The following is a 21,712-nucleotide window of genomic DNA, read 5'->3' as shown; positions in this document are numbered from 1 at the left end:
ATGTTGTTCTATGTTGTCTTTTCAAACTACAAGATTAGGAGTCAGTGGTGCGCCACGGGGCTCCGAGCAGCCCCAGTCAACAGCTAATAGACAAAGCCCTGGAGACCAGCTTCTTTCTCATTATTATTCCTTATCTGATCAGAGCCAGATGTCTCCAAGGGGTATAAGATGGTCCTGTCCATCACTCTTCCTAAGCGTGGTGGAAAGAGTTTGAAAGCAGCAGGCCTAGAGTCAAATCCTCATTGGACCTTAGAGAAGCCATCTTGCCCCACAACCCCCAGGATCAGCTCTCTCTCCTCCTTTTCTCAAGTTTGAAGGACAGTAGACTCAGCAGAGATGGCTACAATGCCATCATGGGAAGATGTGACTTCTGGATATTTTCCCACATCCTGCTCCCCACTGATACTGCTAGTAGGGGTCTGGGCTGATTGCTTCCGGGTTCTTGGCCTCTTATCCAAAGAATGAGAAGCAAGGGCTCATACAGATTTGTAAAAGTAGCACAGAAACTATATTTAGGGTGAATGGCATGAACGAGAGAGGAATACACTCTCAAGACTGACATCAGCCATTTGAGTGAGAGTATTCAAGAGCCCAGTTACTCTTTGGGTCTTTCTTTTATAGGGTTCAAGAGAAAGAATTTGGCTGCTACAGGTTGTAGCTTGGATAGCTCCCAATTTTGATTAATAGGTCAGATAAATTATTTTACTGCACATATCTCTTTCCATGTTGCATCTGATTTAATTGGCTGCATGACCAGTTACACACCAGTCTACGATGGTCAATAGGATATTCTCCCTAAAGGTTTAGCCAAGGACACAGCTTTGTCCTGCTGGATAGGCACCTCAAATCAGTTCAAGATGGACTGGCCTTTCTTATCTTTATTTTTGGCACCCAAAAATACATCAGAATTATAGTTGAATAGAAATAGTCTAAATTTGGTTGTTGTTAGCAAAGGAACATATACTATTGTTCAAAAGGAGGTGTATCTCTAGATAGCTGAGGATCAGGGGAAGAAGTTGAGGTTGCCAAGTACCTTGTTTGGAGAGGGGAACATTATTAGAAGAGGAAGCATATGCATAACCCAAAGCAAGATTTCTAATCTGTCTTTTATTCTTTGCTTCCTTAAAACTAGTAAAAGTTGTGGTTACCAGTTTTACCTAGGAGACATGAGTAGCAGCTTTAAGGGAAGCCCCTTCCCCTTGCTATTTGGTGAATTTTTAGATACTGACTAGACTCTGATCAACAGGAACTACTCAGATGGCTTAGAGCCAGTAGCTGCTGTCTCCAGGGTGAGTGATGGGCTTATTTGCTGGCTCAGGTGAATGACAGGGCTGTCCCTGTAAGCTTCTCCCTCTGCCTTTCTTTTCTTCTCCTGTTTCTACTATGGCAGGTTCAGACTGTTCCCTCCATTACAATCTGGCTAAATACACTGGTAGCGCTTTCCTGAGGGGCAGGGCAGTCACACTGACAAAGCACCTGTGTGAACAGGCTTTGGTGTGAGGAGCGATACTTAAGGGAGGAGGAATGGGGAATGAACTACCAGAAAACAGAGTGCCTCAGACAAGGCTAAGGCTTGGAGATATTTCCTGTTAATGGGAGCTTCACTTCACTGGGGACTGTGAATCTACTCTGTCTTGGGGGACTTTATATTTCCCATCTAAAAAATGATACTGGCTTCATTTGGACCTGGGTGGGAAGAGCAGGTGAGGAAGGAATGTAGAGGAATTGTTGGGCATATGGAATTGGCTGGAATGGAGAGTATAGATGATTTTGCTTTTGAGATATGGTCTCTCTTGTTAACCCAGGCAGCCTTAGAACTGAGTATGTAGCCCAGATTGACCTTGTACTGGAGTCTCCTCTCTCAGACTCCTAAGTGCTGGGGTTATAAGTGTGTACTGTTAAACCTGTCTTCTGGGCCCCATTCTTCTTTTTCTCAGGGGGTGTGTTTGTGTGTGTGTGTGTGTGTGTGTGTGTATGTGTGTATATCATGGTTAAGTGGTAGATAAACATATTGTATCTAAAATATCACCCACAGATAGTAGCATGTGAGGGTTATTGAACATTATATATGGTAACATACACAAATCCCTGGCCCTCTGACTAGATCAGAGACAAGGTGCCCTCATTGGTGCTGTCCTTAATGGTGGCAGCAATGGTTTAAGGGGGTGGCATGGTAGCGTTTCTTTGGCTAGCTACACTTGGAGTTGGCAGCCTTGTCTTGAAGTATGGGTTCTGTCACTTAACCGGAGAGCAAACAAGTTACTCATTCCTGTTAAGACTTGTTTTTCTCATCTGTGAAAATTGAGTTGATGGTATTTTGCAACCAGGAGATTGTGAGGTTCAGTTAAGTGTAGTAAGCAGAGAACAGACCAAAGGCCTGAGGCATTCTCCATCAGTGACCTCCGTGCCCTGTCAGACAAGAGGGCTGTTTGATTTTCATTGGAGCATTCATCCACAGTAGAGCTCCCAGACTCTCTAGAAAAGACTCCTAGAACCTGGAACCTTCTAAGGTTTTAGACACTACTGGGGATGCTTCCACATGCCTGGGGCATCTGATAATGCTTTAGCCCTCACACTGTTGGCTTCAGCCCTGTTTCTCTGTTGCTCCCTCAACATGGTCTATAAAATAAAACTGATCAGATCAGTTCTGTTCTCTTTCCAGAAGCAGGGCAGGGACCATCAGAGTGATCTGCCCTTCACAGCTATGGTCCACACTTCAGCTCCAGCCATGTATCATAGACGGTGCTGGCAGGAGGAGGGAACAGAGTAGCCCTTAAGCTAACAGTGGGTCTGAAGGAGAACCATCCAACTTCAAGCACCCCATGAATGTTTCTTGTTTGCCACTTGACCTTGAGTCTCCTGTCTGGCCAAGAGTAAGAATTGGTTACACTTATTCTCATCATGGGCAGGATGGTGACAGTGATGGATAAGCACTGATGAACTGCCTGGCCTACATGAGGTGCTCTAAGGATGCCTATTCATGTTCTATCCCCACAGTTCACAGTGGTATCTTCATCTTACCTACCAATAGAAGTGATAGGTTCACTTGATACCCACCTCCCAACACACTATCAGCTGTGATAGAGATCTAGCTCTGTCCAGATGCTGTTGAAGATACACCGTGTGTTCTTTCCTCCATGTTCTAAGCCAAAGCATCAGTTTTAAATCCCTTTAATGGCAGACACCCTGCACAAGAAAGTGGTCATTAGCTTTGCGAAGCCAGGTCTCCTTGCAGCCTTGGATGATGCAGTCACAGGCTGGGAGGCTGTCTCCTTTCTCCCTGACTGAGAACACAAGTAAATATATCCCCAGGAGTTCCTGCATTGTGGGAGACTAATCTGGGCCTGCAGTTTTTAAAGGTGAAGGGGTCCTCCCCAAGTGCCTCATAATTGCTACTGTTCTGTAGATTGCCAGCCATGGGTGTCCCCTTGGCCTTTGAAAGATCCAGTGACTTTTAAAAAATAGAGTGCCACCAGGGCTGGCAAACACCCCTCCTCCACCGCCAGATGACCTGTCCACATGCACTCTTAAAGTATGCTTGTCTAGAATTACTTCAGCTAGAGAAAAAAAAATGAGTAGAGGCAGGCTCTTGGAGGGTTTGAAAAAAATGGGAGAACCATTCTGAGGATGGCAGGGCTCTGGTGAGGAGAAGACCTGTGGCTTTTCCCGGCAGGGAGCTTGTAACACTTGGCAGGTAGCTGTGCTTTCTTTGTCCATGGAGAACAAACTAAAGTATTCTCACTCATCTCTTGCAGTCACAAGACTCCTTCAGACCAGATTTATTAGCACTGAAACCAAAGCCTGCTGTGTTTCTTACAGGAATTGCTGACAGGAGAGTTTTTTTTTTCATGGACTCAAGGGAGAGCTGAGTTTTTGGAGAAGACCTAGACATAGGCTGCCCCAGGGTGATGGCACCAGAAACATGGTGGGTGGGACTCCTGCTTGACTGTGGTCACCTCTGCTTTTTACAGTGGGAACCAGAAGCTCTGCCTTCCTGCAGTTCCAGCTCTCCTAAGCTACATCTTCCTCCATGCAGGCTGCTAGGCTGGACTTCTTGTTAGCATTTGATTCCCAGATCTTATGTCTGATGACCCTGGGAGAGGACACAAAACCTGGCCTGGAATCAGGCAGTCACAATTAGAGCTCAATTCTGGTGCTTCTGGGATATAATTCTCAGGTAGAGGGCATTGGAATTCTGGGCTACCAAATGGAACCAGATATGGGAACACTTGCCTGGGAAGTTTGTTCTAGAAAAACCAGATAGATCTTAGAAATTGCTGGCTGTAGTATCTGTACTTGGTAGATATTCAAACTCTGTATCTATTTCCATGACCAAAGGATATACTGCCCTAGGTAGCTATAATTGTCTGCTTGACATAGCCTAGAGACAAGCTTTGACACAGTCTGAGAAGAACACCTCAAGTTAGGAGTTGTCCTGATCAGATGGACCTGTGAGCATGTCTGTAGGGTACTGTCTTGATAATCAATTGATGGAGGAAGTATCACTTCCCACTGTGGGCGGTACTCTCCCTAGGCAGGTAGTTCTAGGTATATTAGAGAACAAGCTAATGATCAAGCCAAAGAACAAGCTAGAGAAACAGTATTCTTTGATGTTTTCTGTTCCAAGTTCCTGCATAAATTCCTCATTCCTTCTCTGAAGAGAAGGTGACTTCTCTTCAGTGAAGGGGTGTGACCTGGGAATATAAGCCAAATAAACCTTTTACTCCCCAAGTTGATTTGGTCAGGGTGTTTCATTACAGCAACAAGGTGACATTAGATAGTCATGACGATGTCAGGCCCTGTGTCAAATCTCAATTCCTTTGTATAAGAGCCCATTGTCCATTTGTAAGTTCCATACAACTCTGAGTCAGGGTTATGTTATAAATTAGGAACTGTATTCAGTCCTGCAGGTAGTATAAGGATGACCTAAGTACAGGTACATAAACTACTTGTATATTCCCTGATCGAATGGAGGCAAGACTTCAGATACTCAGGGTCCCTTATTTCCTTGCTGTGGAGCCTTATGTCAGACAGTTATTGGATCTCTCTTGTGCTGAATTTGCATACTGTGCTATTGTTGTAATGTGTCCCCCTGCTGTGCCACCCCCTAGGGGTTCTGTCCCTGCCCTGGACTTCCTCCCAGAACTTACCCTTAGTGGACTGGTTTAATTGCTGTTCTGGAACCTTTCTGAGTCGACCTCAACTTGGGGCAGGAATCTGGGCTATGTCTAACCTTTTCCCCAGAGAAGATGAAGAGACAGGAAGTAGATAATTCCTAGTGAAGGAAGAGTCAATGGTGCTTGCATTTCAGTTGGCATTTGAGTGCTCCCAAAGAAGTTATAGGTGGCTTGGATTGGAGATAGCTCTCTCAGAAAGAAGACAAAAGCTGCATTCCTGATGTACTTAAATGATAAAGCCATGAGAATTCAGCCTCATACCTTGGAAACACACATGAGGAAATAAAGGGGCTCACAGTATTTCGATGCTACTTCTCTTCAGAATTCATGTTAGAACCTAATTCTCCCTGTGGTGTTGACAGGCAGATAGGAAGTGACTGTGTAGGGAGAGCTCTACCTTACCAATGGACAGTGTCTTTAAAATGAAGGCCATTGTGACAAATAAGCACATAACAAGAAGGTGTCACCCAGAGCTTGAGGGATGGTTCAGTGGTTAAGAGCACTTACTGTTTTCAGAGGACCTGGGTCCAGACCCCACCACCCACATGGCAGTTCATAACTATCTGTAATTCCAGTTTCAGAAGACCTGGTAACTTCTTCTGGCCTCTGAGAGCACAAGACACACAGATGGTGCACATACATACATGCAGATGAAACATGACTCTTTAAGAAAACAACACTAAGCAAATCTTACGACACCAAACCATCTGGAACCTTGATTTTGGACTTTTAAGCCTCCAGACCTTATTATATGCAGTGTATTTCTGTTATTCTTGTTACTCAGGCTTATATACCATTCTGAACGGATTGAGAAAGGCCTCTGCCACAGGTTTGCTAGGCAGATATATGGTGTGCTACATTGGATATTCTACACACTCAACCCTTCAATCCTCTGTGGTAGCATTTCTCAGCCTGTGTGCCATGACCTCTTTGGAGATCACATATCAGATATCCTACATGTCAGATATTTACATTCTGATTCATAAAGTAGTAAAATTATAGTTACGAAACTGCAACAATATGATCTTAGAGTTGGGAGTCACCACAACATAAGGAACTGTGTTAAAGGGTCACAGCATTAGGAAGATTGAGAACCACTGCCCTATAGTATGAACTTTGGTCACTATCTCTGCTTTTCAGAGGACATTGAGCTTCAAAGAGGCTAAGAGACTCATGCAGATCTATCCACCTTATAAATTCTCCAAGGCAGGACCTACATAATTTTCATCTGAACACTGCCAAGAAGTAGAAACAGTATTAAGTGCACAGTGGGAGCCCAGGATGCTGAGGTGAGTAGAAGAGGCTATTTCTATGCCTTGTGTCTTATGCACCCGCATCCTCAATTCCTTTCTTTTCCCCAGGTGTGTCACATCTCCAGTTCAAGATTTTCTGTCTGTGTTGAGAATATCTCCCCACTTCTCTTTACCTAGCAAACTCCCATTCCTCCTTCAAGACCTAGCTCAAATATCATATTTTCTCTGAAAACTTTTGAGACCCTCTGGTAGAAATAGTAGCCCCTGTGCAAGACCCCACAGTATTCTGTGCACACCTCTCCTCTCTTAAAGCAGTTATCACATGAGACATAAAACCTGATTATGCATCTTTATGTTTCATTAGACTGCACAGACTGAAAGTAGGCTCATCTTCTCCTTGCTTTTATATCTGGGATGTCCAAAGAAGAGCAAGAAACCATGTCTTCTAACTTGTCTTCAAAGAACTATTCCTTAAGTGGGTTCATTTCATTTCAGCTTGAGAATGGCATATCTAGACTCTACTTCCTGTGAGTGTCAGACCCTTCTTTCATTACTGGATAATAAGAAATGAGTACACAAAAAGCCATCAGAAATCAATCTCAAGATTCAGGTCAATAGTGTGCATCTGTAGTCAATTGACCTTTTTACTCATACTTGACTCTTTTGTGAGTTTGTAATTCTTCATGTTTCACTGTCAAGCTATCCAGAGACAGAGTTGGCTGATGTAGCATCAGGGGCTCATCCCAGGTCTTCTGCTCTTGCGCTGACAAATTTATCATTTCTGTCTGTGACTTAGACAAAGTCAATGAGCATCCACTCATCAAATTTGCAGATGACATCACTGGCAGTGATGGCTATTTTGTCAAATGACAGAATCAAGATCCAGAATGATCAAAGTAAGCTGTAATAGAGGGCCATCTCATTGAACAATAATGAATTTTAGTCCAGGAACTAATTACAAAGGGGTTGGGTGTGGCATGCTGACCTGGCAGAAGAGGATGGCACTAAGGCTGTGATGTTGAATGCCTTGAGCCAAAAAGTTGTATTACCACTGGGTAGAAGTCAAGAGTGCACTGCCGAAGGAAGAGACTCTAGAAGGAGGAGCATATGATCCCTCCTGAAATGCAATGTTCAGTTCTGACTTCTACCTTTGAAGCATGTTTTATCCTAAAGTGGTCACTGTCCCAAGGACAATGGTGTAATATGGGAACACTGAGATTCAAGAAACCAGAGTAAAGTAGCTATAAAGAATAGGGACTTCCCCAGAATGTGGATACTAAGTCCTCCATTTCTAACAACACCACGCATTTGGACACAAGTCCCAGAGGTCCCTGAGCTGGAACTGACCTGAAAACCTCCCCCAAGCCCCAAGAACTAGCTTGATGGTATTAGAAGGCACCAGACAAACTTCCAAAGGAAGAAAGCAACCAACGATCTCACCCAGCTATGACACCTATGAAACACACCCAGCATGCCACAATGACCCTAAGGGTGCAGTAGTGTATGCACACCTTGGCTGTAATCAACAGCTCTCTAATTAGACTTAAGACCTGCTCAACAAGAAGGAAATCATACTTGGTACTGGAAACCCAATATCCACCAGGGCTAGTGAAGTCATAGATCTTAGAGGAGAACCTAAAACTGCCACTTTACTAAACCGGCATTAATCCTTACCTACATTTTAAATGTTCGGCCTTCTACCCACAGGTAAGTATAGTCCTCACCCCGCATCAAAGAAACTTTCTTTTGCAATTAACTAGAGCCATTACAGAAAAACAAAACCAATCAAAATGCAGAGTTGTAGAGCCCAATCCCAACTGATCATTTATAACATAAGCCTTGTACCTAAGGCTCCAGGGTCACTGAGGAAGAGAGGGGTGAAAGATTTCAAAAGATCAGTGGAACAGGGAGTTATCTGTGAGATATGTCTCCTAGAAAGATTGGAAGCTACATGCATAATGACTGCCTAAGCATGCAGCGAACAACGATGACACTAGTAAACAGGCTAATGTGGACGGGGAAATCTCACGAGTACTCAACTCCACACAACTCTGCAGGTAACTATGGATGAGGAGACAGGAAGAAGTCTTCTCTAAGGAAGAACATACCAATTATCTATCCAATGTTAGATGATCAGCCTTGAAAACATATATACACAAGTAACACTGTACAGACTAAACAGGTTATGTGGTCTGTGTGTGTGTGTATAAAACAACAACAACAACAACAACAACAACAACAAACGAACAAAATCATGAAAAAAAGAAGCCATGAATATAAAGGAGAGCAAGAAAGGGTATATGGGAGGCTTTGGAGGAAAGAAAGGGAAGAGGAAAATAATATATCACAATCTCAAGAATAAAATTAATTTAAATGAAAAAGAATAGAAACTTTGGAGGCTTGGGGAATGTAGCTCAGTTGATAGTGTTTGACTAGCATGCATGACATCCTGGGTTCTATCCCTGTCTCCCTATAAGCTTGGGGTGGTACTACATGCCTGTAATCCAAGTCATCAGTAAGTAGAGGCAGGAGGATTAGATGTTCAAAGTTACACTTGGGTACACAGGGAGTTCAGGGCTATCCTGGGATACACAGGGCCATCCAAAAAAAAGTTTGCTTTTTTTTTTTTTTTTTAAGAAGAGTGAAAGAAGTGATGGGGATCAAGAAAGACGGTAACTTCCCTTTCCAAATGTCTAAGATCTATCACATTGAAGAATGATTTTGTAAGGCTAATGGTCAGAATTAATATTAATTGGTAAAAGTGTCAGCCAGACATAGCTCTGTTCTATATATGAAAGAACGTTCCAATAAGTCAGCGCTGCTCACAGGGGAATGTGCTTCCCTGTGGTGCTGGGAGCTCTGGTTTATTTGTTCAATTTGTTAGCAGTGTTGTGGGAAGGATTACAAGGTTGGAGGAAACTCTCAACTTCCAGGTGCCATCCATTCTTGAGAGACTACACTTTCAAATTGTTTGTGCTCTCCTCCTCCTATAATAATTAAGTTCCCCAGAATCTACCAGCCCAGGGGGAGCGGGAGGAGAATGGGACGTGAACCACAAGCGTGGATTATTACAAGTGTAACCTACACTATACCTGTCCTGCCAAAGACTGATCATTGTCCTTGGGGAGAGAATGGTTCCAGCAGTCCTCTCTCGGGGGTTGTGAAGAATCTTTTTTTTTTTTTTTTTTAAGCAGGCTTCTCATTTCCGACTCGAATAGACCCAGGCTTCTGGGCATGCCCACACCGGTCCCAACCCCCTAGTGTGTTAAGCCTGAGGCCCTCAGCTGAGTCTCTCACTCCTTCTGATGACTGAAGTGTGGGCACTTCAAAGCAAGAGGTTTTTTATTTCCAGTCCAAGAAATGCAAAGGACTTCTGCATCTTCTAGATTTTTCATTAAGCCCTTCTTCTATAGTAGGGTGGTGAGATATAGTATAAGTCACGAGGTCAGACAAGCATGGGTTCAAGCTCAGACTGCACGTCTACCTTTTGCTAGTATGAACTTAGTAGGACATTAACCTCTCTGAAACTCACTTTCTTTGGGGTAAACTTGGGGTGCTAATAGCACCCCCTTCATCACCAGTAAGGATTGAGTAAAACCTGCAAGGGAAGAGTTGGGTGGACCGGTGACAGAGGGGTAGCACATCCATTAGCCACTGATAGGTGTTTCCTGGTACCTACATCCTTCCTTTCCCAGTCTCAGTACTCTGCTCTCTTAAGTTTATCCTAAGAGCTGTTCTTCCCAGCACCCATGCCTTCTCCAGGGTGAGTACCATCTCTGTATCCACATCCCATCATGCTCTGAGGCAAACCACTATCTCTTTCTTCCCAAACCAAATCATTCCAAGCCCAACTTTCCGCTTCTCGCTTCTCCTTCTTTCAGTACTCTCACACGCTTTGCATTTTAACGACTTCTACTACCATTGCTCCCTCTGATCTGCTTAATAACATATTTTAAACTAATCCCTTGTAATAAAAGGATTTCATTACTAGCAGAGACAGCTGTGTAATGCAGTGAGTTCATTAGTTTCACTTTTGCTGGAGTCAAAAGTTTTGCAATGCTAGAAAGTTTGGGTGAGGAAGATTGCCTGGGGAAGTTGAGAAAGGAAATTCCACATGGACAGATCTACAAGGGGCAGAAAGAACGGGGCTTGTGCTGGTAGAGAGGTTACAGGAAGAGTGTTAAGGCTTCAAGGGTGACTTCATGAGTAAGAGGCTTGCATGGTGGTGAAGGGCCAAGGTTAATAGACTGACCTTCTCTACCCACTCATAGAGACAATGACACCCACTCTAACTTGGCCAACTACTCTGTACCTCACACTATATTTAATTAAGGCACCATGTCTTAAATGTATCTATATTCTTGTATTAGACTTGGTATAGGGGAGTGTCAGCCCATCATTAATAAGTCCATTTTCTTTTTTATTTTTTCTCTTGGTGTTTTCCTCTGAATACATCCTACTTCAACAACCCTCTCCAAACTGGTAACAAAATGTCCATTTCCACTTCTGGCTTCTAGTGATGCACTGGTGTCCTGACAGGGCTGTTTACCTCATATCCCCTTCTGCTGGCTCATCTTTTATCTACCCTGAGCCTGATTACCACTCCTGTGCTTTCCCCACAGTGCTCCTTCCAGCAGGCAGAGTCGCCTCCCTCTGTGCCCTCAGTTAAGAATGCAGTGGCTGTCCTTCCTATGTCTTACTTCCTTACTGTTTTGACCTAGCCAATCACAGTTTTGTCCATTCACCTACTAAGTAGTTTGAATTCATTTATGCCACAGGGCCTGATCTCTAGGCTGTACCAAGCATTATATCATTCTTTGCCCATCAGCGAGAGTAACTCACCTGCTTCCATCACAGCCCTATGCTTTGCCTTTCACCCTAAGATCGGCCTCACTAATCTTCTCCATGTAGGCCATGGGTTTCTAGCATCACTATAGTGTCTTTTAGTATCTGTGTGTGTGTGTGTGTTCGGTATGCTTTTATGTGTGTCACATTTTGTGTGTGCTGCATGTTTGTGTATGTGAATGTGTGGTGTATATGTGTATTTTGTGTGTGGTATATGTGTGTATATGAGTGGTTTGTGTGTGTAATGTGTGTGGTATGTATGGGTAGTGTATGTGTGTATGCATGTGTTTATGTGTGTGTGGCATGAGGTGTGTATATGGTATGTGTGTGTGGTGTGTGAATGTGTGTGTGGCATGTGGTCTGTGTGTATATGTGTGTGGTATGGTGTGTGTGTCTTAGATTTTCTATAGCATCCTTATTCTAGCTTCTCCAACTCATTATTCTAATTCCAACAGAGCCTTTGCCCTCCATGCTGTGATGGCTAATCTTCATTGTCAACTTGACTATATTTGGAAACATCTGGTAGAGTCACTTCTGGACATTTCCATGAGGGTGTTTCCCGAGATTTATCTGAGAAGAGAAGACCCACCCTTCAATGTGGGTGCAACTAACTCATGGCTGGGGTTCTGGATTGAATATAAGAAGAAATGGAGAAGGTTTCACCAGCAGTCATCTCTCTCACCTTCCTCACTATGAATGTGACATGCCTAGCTCACGTCCCACTGTTATGGCTTATTGGAATGATGGACTGTGTTTTTACTTAAACTGGAAGCCAAAATGAATCCTTCGTCTCTTAAGTTCCTCTGGTCAGGCACTTTGCCACAGACATGAGAAAGGTAAGAAACACACAGGCACAAGGAGACCTGAGAGGTTGGCATGTGACAGTCGCTAAGCTTCCCACCACTCTTCTATGTCACTGCCACAGCAAGGCAAAGACATGAGTGTTCTCTGTCCCATCCCATTCCAAGTGGAGGCCTGGAAGGCCAATCATCTGCCAAAGGACTCAAACCCTGACTCTGATCTGTCTCTCCAGAATAGAGCCAAGAACTAATCAAAGTGAATCTGAGTCCCCTTCCCAGATACCCACCCCTACAGAGGACCCCCCTCATCCACCTGGGAAGCATTTGAATTTGTTAACATGTCTTCCTAATCTGGCCATGGCCATGTGCTTTGTCTCTGGCCAGGTATAGGAAGCTGAGCAGTACCCTCAAGAGAAATGAACCATTAACTGCTGGCATCTGATAACTTCTCTCTCTCTCTCTCTCTCTCTCTCTCTCTCTCTCTCTCTCTCTCTGATATTAAGAGGCACTAGAATGGTCATAAAGAACCCAACCTTTGCTAAAGACCCATAGACTACATGGAGAAAGTTGATGGGTTCATCTTAGGGTAAAAGGCACTCAAATGCAGATGTGATTAATTGAAGGACACAGAGATGGGACTGTCATCTTGAGACAACCCAATAGGCCAGATGATGGGGACAGCAGTCCCCAAAGTGGAAGGCCACAGGACAATGTAGCTCTTGTTAATGCTTTATCATATACGTGGAGTTTGGTGAGAGGTGGATTTTCAGTGTTTTTACCTAAAGGAAAACAGAAGACAGTAAGGATAGATATTTAGCAGAAGGCAAGGTACGGTGATCAATTAGACAGAGGTTAGATGTATACGACTGAGACTTATACAATCAGAGAAGGAGAGGCAGAGTCCTCCTAGGACTTCCAGAGATGACAACATGGTTCTGTTGACAATTGACTTGGACTTTGTGATGCCTGTATTCTGAGACAGTGAATATTTCTTCCTTTTACTTTGTTTGTTATAAGTTGTGTGTGTGTGTGTGTGTGTGTGTGTGTTTGAGACAGGATCTTACTATATAGCCCTGGCATTCCTGGAACTAAATATGTGGATTAGACTGGACTTGAACTTATAATAGTCCTCCTGCATTAGCTTCTCAAGCGTTATGAGCACTGTCATGTGCTATCACCCCTCGCTAATAAATAATCTATTGCTTGCAGCTCCTCAGTAAGTGTACCACTGAGGCCAGGAGGGTAGCTCCTCAGTAAGTGTACCACTGAGGCCAGGAGGGATGAGATGGGGATTTCAACTGAGTGGAGAAGTTTCTCTATGAAAATGGTATCCCAGCAGCAAGAAATAAAATAAGAAGGTAGTCAAAGCCCTCCTTGGGTTTGTAATGGCTAGTTCCTCCCATCAGGCAGCCTCCCTCCTCTCTCCCCACATATACTTACTTATATGGTGGAAGTTGCCTTTTCTTAAGGATATAGACTTTATCAGAAGTTACCACTTAATCGCCAGAGATTGCCCTGGTGTCATTTCCAGACATACCACATCAAGCTTCCTTGTCTGGTGATAGATAGTGCAGCAAGTTCAGGGACCTTTTAGTAAGTATATGCTAGGCTTTGCTGGGGTAATAAATAAACCCTCATACTTGAGAATTGTAACATAAAAAGTGTTAGTTACTTCCCTGTGGAAAGCCCAGGCTGTAAGACTTTGACAAATCTTAGCTACTGGGGGCCTTGCCTCCCCACCCCCACCCCCAAGTGAACCACATGGAGCCGAAGATCAGGCTGCCCAGCCAGTTTTTATACAGTTTTCAAGGGGTAGAATAGAGCAACAGCCGTTAGGCACCATGTGATTGGCAGAACAGTGTGACTTTTAAACTGATTGGTTCTTAGAGAATGAGGTAGCAAGGACTTCTCTTATCTGTGGAGACCAACCAACGGTTTCCCCTGTGGTCTTCCTGAGGAATGTGATCAGCCTTTCCTTTACTAGAGGGGAGGATGCCTATGTACTCTTACAACCTGTCCTGGGTGCCTATTTACTTCTGGGAAGGGAAGGGGCATGGTGGAACTTTCCAAAGGCCCTGAGCTGATCTCTTCAAGGCAAGGGAGGCTGTCCCCTGTGTGGTAACTCAGCAGTCCAGGCTGCTATAACTGATCCACCTCAATTCATGGTGTCTATGGACACCACAGTGGCGGAGAATGAAGCTCCTGAGGAATTCACTCCCACCTTTAACTGCCCTGAAAATGTTGGGTAATGAATGCTTCAGTTTATAGCTCATTGGTGGGACTAGCCACCTTCCCCTGTAGATCAGGCTGGGGAATCTTGATGTACACATAGGAAGAAGAGAATAGAAGTGCAGTGATTTACTAATCAATACAAGAGGGAGGAGATCACTAGTATTCTCAGAGTGAATTCCAGGCTTCAAGAGGAATTACATCATGTGTGAAAAATTGCAGAACAGACTTTCTGTCAATATGTCAGCAGAGAAAGGCAACATGAGGAAGCTATCATGCTAGCTCCCACGAATAAAGCTGACTAGGTAATTAATGATGGCTCCCCCAGGACCAAGATACCTAGCCATTCATTAAATCTGTCAGCAGAAGATCTGGTGAGACGTCTTGGAAGAGTGTACCATAATACCCCCAACAAAGGCTGGGACATGCGTTATGTTCTCCTCTTTGCTTCCTCTAGCTGACTCCTTTTCTAAAAGATATAAAACTCTGTTGTTCTGTTTGTGTTCATGCAGTTTGTAATTATATGTGCTGCATAAGAAACACTCCCCAAAGTCAGTGATGTAAAACACAAGCAACTAGCAAGGGGAAAAGGATCCTAAAAGACACAGTTGGTGTAGCTGTGAAGGAACACACTGAAAACTGGCTCAGCAAAAGCTGTAAACTGGTTTACTGTGGAAATTGTCATGGTGATTCCTCAAGACACTAGAGGTGGAACTGTGATATGATCAAGCTCTAAGAATTCTGGACATAAACACAAAGGAGGAAACACTGTCTTATGATAGAGACCCATGTCTCTTGTGGCACTCTTCATAATGTCTGAAGTATGGAATCACCACCATCAATGGATGAGTAGATAAGGAAATTATGGTATGTCTGTACAATAGAGTACTATTCAGACACAAACAAGAAGAATATTATCATCTGCAGTAAAGTGAATGGGACTGGAAAACACATTAAGTGAAGTAAACTAATCACATAAAGCCAAGTTGCATGCGCTTCAGGAACTTCCTAAGATTATATGTTCTATTTACTTCCTGAGTGTGGTAGGTGGGCCTAAGGCTGCTTATATTCTAATGCTAATTTGAGGCCCCCAAGACTGGTTGCCCCAAAGACTAGAGAGTCCACATGGAAGACACTGAGTGACCCTGTCCTCTAGTTAGTTGTGATTGGTAAATAAAGATGCCAACAGTCAATAGTTGGGCAGAAGAGACATAGATGGGGTTGAGGTTTCCTGGGCTTGGGACCATGAGGAGGAAGAACATACAGAAAAGGAAAAGGAAGGAGCTGCCATGGGATAGATGAGCCATAAAAACATGGCCCTGAGGGCTGCCCAATTGGAGTTAAGAACAACCCAGATGAAACATAGAAAATAGTAAGTAATAGCTCAGAGTTATTGATAGGAAGGTAGATTCTAAGAGCATGGAAGGTAGGCAGCCGCCCAGCTTAAGGTTTAATAAAAATATAATAGCTATATGTATGTTTTACATACATAAATACAATATACAATAGCTGGGAACTCAATGATCAAGGCAGGGTAGATGCTCTGGGCTGGGATTTTAAATAGTTTTTACTACACCTGAATCTTTTTATTTTAATTTACTTTCTGAGTCTTAATGAACCTCTCTCAGAAGGGAAAGCTTGAATCCAGAGGGAATAGCTACATAGCACCTCATATGAGGAATCTAGGGTGAGGGGAGACCTGAAACAAGAAAGTCTTTTACTAGGGACAAGGAAGAGACCGGACAAAGAGAGACACAAAGGCATAGGAGTGTGCGACTCTTCCAAAACGAAGAGCTTATTTGTTAAGTGGGGCCTAAAATTCAGGTCATCTGATTTTCCCAAAGTGACTTCAGCCCTCTGATCTCGCTGCCTAGTCTCACCTATCATCGTTTGACCATGCTGGCTACTCCACAGAAATTATTGCCTTAAAGGTCATCTAGAAATGTATTGGTTATATATTTGGTCCTGACTTATTCTGGAGCTCTCAGCTTCTTCTGTGTTCCACTGGGCCCCACTCTGTGCCACTGTCTGTGATCGTCCTCTGGTTAGGGTACCCTCTATTGATCCTTCCACAGATCTGAACATTAACCCCTCTTCTCATCCAAGCTTAACTATTACCTCTTCCACCACCCTTCTCTGACCACCTGACCCACAACTTTTCTCATTCAATGTAGAGGAAACAACTTTAACTTTATTATCTGAAAGATTTGGTATAGAATGTCTACTACCATCAAATGGTTGCATGCTGAGTCCTGCTTGGACATGTGGAAGGGACAGTGCACAATGGTTTTCTGTCCCTCGAACAGAGCCATCAGGGTGTGGGCCTCCATGAGTGTTGATGGTTGCTAGACATAAGGCTTGTTTGTATATTTCACTTTAAGTTTCTTCCTTCAGGGGAATGTCCTCTCTGCCAAGGTTAATGACTCCACGATAATCAGAGACAGCAGAAGTTCAGGAGGCAAGGTTGTGTCTAATGTCTCAGCAAAATGGTAAACTCTGAGACATTCAGGATAGCCCTTAAGGCTGTGGGAAACAATTCTGAAAACATGAGTTCATATATATATATATATATAATTATAATTTCTCAACTATGCTAAATATAAGAATGCAATATAAATTGTATAAGAAGCTTCATGGATCTAAAAGAACAGAGGCAGCTGCACTATGAGCCAGCTTGTGAGGAAGATACAAAGGCAGGCAGATACAAAGATAGGCAGATTCCTGAGTTCAAAGTCAGCCTGGGACAAAGTGAATTTAGGTCCAAATGTGCTCAGAATGGTAATCTCAGGATGGGATCCCATCCAGCTAAATTCATTGTTTGTGCTTACAAAGGCAGGCAGATCTCTGAATTCATTTGCAATGTTTAAAAATATGTACTTTCTTAGAATCAGGGAGCTGGGATCATGGAATGCTGATTCTGGGATAATCAAAAGGAAACTTGGAGTAAATACATGAATTGATATGTAAATAAAAGCCTTGTCTTCGAAGACTGAGCTATCTGGATAAGTTATCTGAAGATCTCCAGGGAAAATCATCCCCATGATTTAGTTTGAGTTTTTTTTTTTCTCATCACTCTCAAATACCCCTTCTCTCAGGAACCCAAGCCGAGGCTGGTCCTCGATACTTGTGGTCCTTGACTAGTGCATTAAATAAGTTCTCTTCCTCTGTTAAATGCAAAGAGGAAAGCTGATAACATAGGCTTATGGAAGTAATACAATGAGCTCATTTATGATGAAGGATTCAGTGAATGATCTTAGGTGTGCCTGTTTATGATTCAGATGCAGACAGACTCATCCAGAGAGACATAGATAGACCTATTACAACATTATGTCCCAAGAAAAATATCCCACCTATAGCATAACTGAGTCCAGATGACAAAGCTTACTCAAGAATTGAGAGGTTGACAGGGAACAGAAAGTAGATAAGGCAGTTGGGTCTATGCTCTGGTTTTGAATGCTAAGTATTTTGTGTCTTAGTTGGGTAATTATGGCCTTCACTCTTTCTGCATTTCTTTCCTCATTTCCAAAGTAGGGATTAAATACAGAATGGTCTATTTGATAGGGTTAATGCAGAAATAAGTGAAATACCTTTAAAGGATTTAGAACATCTCTGGCAGAATGTAAGCCTTCAATAAATGTTAATTATCCTGTTTTATGTCATTATTCTCCCACATAGTCACTTTGGACTTGCCTTCATCTTTGAGGGAAGGGGCTGTGAGTAAAATAGGAAAGAGACATTTTACTAACCAGCTTTGGGAGATCTTGGGGGAAACAGAGGGAAGTCTGCTCTGCAGCATCTGTTACAAGAGTATCACAGGGGAGAATAGAGCCATAAGAAACAGCTCAAAATTGGGTCATTCAACAAAAGTGGGTAGAGGAGTAGTTCCTAGTCCTCATTTCAAACTAGAGTTGGGTAATTTTAATGAATGCTCATGTCTGAGCCCCAACAGAACTGCTTGTGGGCCAATTTGTGAGTATTTGCAAAGAGTATTTCAGATGATTTTATTTTGCACCAAGTATCATAAAACACTAAGCTAAGGCAAGATGGGGATAAGGTTAGAATGTTGTAAGTGATGGTGCTAGAGGGTGTGTGTGTGTGTGTGTGTGTGTGTGTGTGTGAAGCAAAAGGTATGGGACTATAGCAAAATTGAAGAGAGTTGATCCTGGACTTGGGGCCGAAGGATAAGAAAGTCAAGTACCCAAGAAGGCAAGACTTGTTGAGGGTGGGTGCTTCCTAAAGTTTCACATCCTAGCCATTCAGCTGCCTTACCTTAGACCCAGTTTTGCCCTAGTGATTTGGGAAAATATTATGAGTATTTTTCTTGGATGCTGGTATTGAGTGTTTGTAACATGTTTTGAATCAGACATACAAAAAAAGGAAAAAATTAAATTTCTAGTCTCACTTTGATCCTATCTGCCCTTACTATCATCCATCCATCCATCCATCCATCCATCCATCCATCCAGATCTAGCCATCTATCCATTCTTCATTCAATTATTTATTCAATCAGTTAAGGTCATAATGTATATCTGTTTCTTTGTACAGATTGGAGTTTTGTCAACTCATGAGGAGAAAGACTATGAACAACAGACCTTGTGGTCTCATTAGCTCGGGAAGCAGGATGTGAGTCAGCTATAAATAAGGTAATTTGAGGAAGGAGAAGGGACATTACTACTTGCTAGCCATGAAGACAACTGTATTGCTTATCAGCCTCAAGTGTGTAATTTTTAAATTGATAAAATGTTTTATGACGATGATGCTTAAATATCAAACAAGCATGTAAGACCCAAGGCATTGTGAAAGGATTTGGAAGAGCAATAGGATGACCTTCAAGCTGTTGATTTTAAAATATTAGTGTTTTTTTGTCCTACTTAAAACAGATTTTTTTTTTCAGCCAGAGAAATGTAAACCTCAAGTGCGTGCTGAATTTAAGTACCAGCTCATCAGATCCCCTCAGGCCAGAGATGGGCAGTGCTCTAGCCAAGGTTGTGCAACAAGTTGCTGACTTAGGGAGTTGGAAGAAGCTCAGGGTACTTAATCCAAATTTACATGGAAGCATCCAGAAAGCAGATGTATCAGGTTTCTGTGGATTTTAAAATAAACATCCATTTTTACCATGCATGGCTTTGGTAGTGAAATGGACCCAAAGTTTCCTATTTCTTGAGCATGTATTAATTAAAAGCACTAAGTACACACACACACACACACACACACACACACACACATATGTACTATCTCATACTATTTTTACAAAAACCTGTAACATATAATTACTCTATGTAGTTTACAGATGGAAGAAACAGGTTCTAAGAGATTAAATGACTTTGCCAGGAACTTATAGCTGGGACATGGTAGTGCTAAGCTTGTGCGCCATCTTTGGAATTCAAAGCTCACACTCTATGCTTAATCTCTGTCTTACTTGCAAAAGCATCTGTAAAGTAATATATTGATGAATCTGTGCCTAGGACTGGGCTGGAATCAGTTATCTTGGTTAAAATAGAAGACTGGTATCATTGCTGGTCACAGGATCACAGTCAGCCATCCCTGCAACAGTGCCCCCATCTTGCTGAAAATATTTCAGTGGTTGGAGCAGGCCTTGAGACACCCACTGAGTCCATTTCTCTGTCCTCTTCAAAGCTTGTAATTCTGTCATTCTAAGGTCAAACCTCCGGTCAATCTTTGCCTCTTGTCCTGAACGGCTAGTGGTAGAGATGAAGGCACAGTAAGTCCTGTTAGCAAAGCACAAGTGATTTCGTTCTTTCCTCCTCCACCTGTTGGACTGAGTCATCTTTCCAGGCCTAGCACAAATGTCATTCACAAGAACTTAACAACACATTCTGAGTCATCACTCTGGGCTGTGGGCTAAGGATGCAAGGGCTATTAAGGCAGCTTGTCCTCAGGAGACCATTCACTGCCTGCCTGGTGAGAGGCCTGTGAGAAAATATACAGTTGCAATGTTGGGTCAAAAAGGATGAAGGTAGATTCCAACACCAGGTTATACGAAGGCTCTATCCAAGGAGATGATGGCACATAGACTATCTGTTGACACTGTCCCCTGAAATACAGTTTCTTCCCCTTCAGTGCCCATCTGGCACTTTGGATGACACCTATCAAAGCCCTTATCTTAGCCATTGGTGGTGATCTATCTCCTTGTCTATCTAAGGCCTTTTTGTGGGAGTCTGTATAGCCATCATGGGATACTGGCATGTAATAGGTGCTCGGTAAGTAAAAAGTGAAGGAAATAATGGGCGAGATCATGAGTCAACCTAAGGTTAGGTGTCAGGAAGGTGGGAAGATCGGGAAATTGCAACGACAGATGAGTATGATGAGAAACTGGTTGCAGCAGGCTCTTCTGAAGCATGTCTAACCAGGGCAAGAGGCCAAGGGACAGCCCGCATGATCCTGGAAACTGAATCCTTCTCTCTGTCTTTTCTTCTAACCCCACCTCGCTATTGGAGCAGGTTACGGTAGCTGAGGAACTCAGGGCCCAGCTAAAGGACTTGTGTACTCTCCAGTTTCTAGCTCTCCAACATTTTAATTCCACTCTTCATATTGACCGAGATCCCAGTTTCATTGTGAATAATTCACTGTACCTTACTCCTAAACTTCTCTTTAATCAGATCCCTCTTTCCTTTAAACAAATAGTGACTTATATTTGACAAATAATGACTTTCTCAATGATGAACACAGTGCAAAGAAATCCTATAGTGGAGCAGCACTAAGAGGACTCAGTGGGTTAAAGAAAAGACATGTAAAGTAGAAGGGGAAAGTGGTGGGAGAATGGGAGGAGCTGAAGGAACCAGATTGGGATTAAATCACATGATAGTCATGTGTGAAATTCTCACAGTAAAGGCAAAGTAGTTGCTACTTGCTCTCTACATTTAAGTGTATTTTTTAACTTTACATTTAAGTTTACATAAAGTTATAAATTTATAACTAATACAATAAACTGTTACTAACATTAGATATGACCAAAAAAAAGAAATCTTACAGTAGGCAATTTTCTGTGATGGTAGGAACACTACAGGGGCTGGAGAATACACAGAAAAAGGCTTCTGTCTTCTCTCTCTCTCTCTCTCTCTCTCTCTCTCTCTCTCTCTCTCCCTCTCTCTCTCTCTCCCCCTTCCTTTCTCTCTCTCTCTCTGTCTCTCTCTCTGTCTCTCTCTCTCTCTCCCCCCTTGGGGGTCTGGACCTTAACCAGGTTTTGTTTTCCTTCTAATATACCAAGTATATCGAGTGCATTATTTACTGTTTGTCACGCACTCCCACAATACAGTGTGGGCGCCATGAGGTTTGACTATCTCCAGTATCCAGAATGGAACCCAGAGTACTGTAGATGCTCAATGAATGCTTGTAGAACAAATGAATGGTTTACTGAATCCATTTGAAAGCCTCCCCAAGTAAAAGG

The 21,712-nt window shown here is 42.9% G+C and overlaps 1 protein-coding gene across 1 annotated transcript in view; it reads right to left on the bottom strand.

Annotated features, from left to right (window-relative positions):
• Asic2 (acid sensing ion channel subunit 2) overlaps positions 1 to 21,712 on the bottom strand; it is a 1,057,576-nt gene that overhangs the window by 358,343 nt on the left and 677,521 nt on the right. The window lies entirely within an intron of this gene.

This window comes from Grammomys surdaster, unplaced genomic scaffold (assembly GCF_004785775.1).
Source record: "Grammomys surdaster isolate TR1022 unplaced genomic scaffold, NIH_TR_1.0 126278, whole genome shotgun sequence".
In the NCBI taxonomy this organism is placed as follows: domain Eukaryota; kingdom Metazoa; phylum Chordata; class Mammalia; order Rodentia; family Muridae; genus Grammomys; species Grammomys surdaster.
Note: the sequence above shows the minus strand (reverse complement) of the source record. Positions and strands in the feature narration are given on the sequence as shown.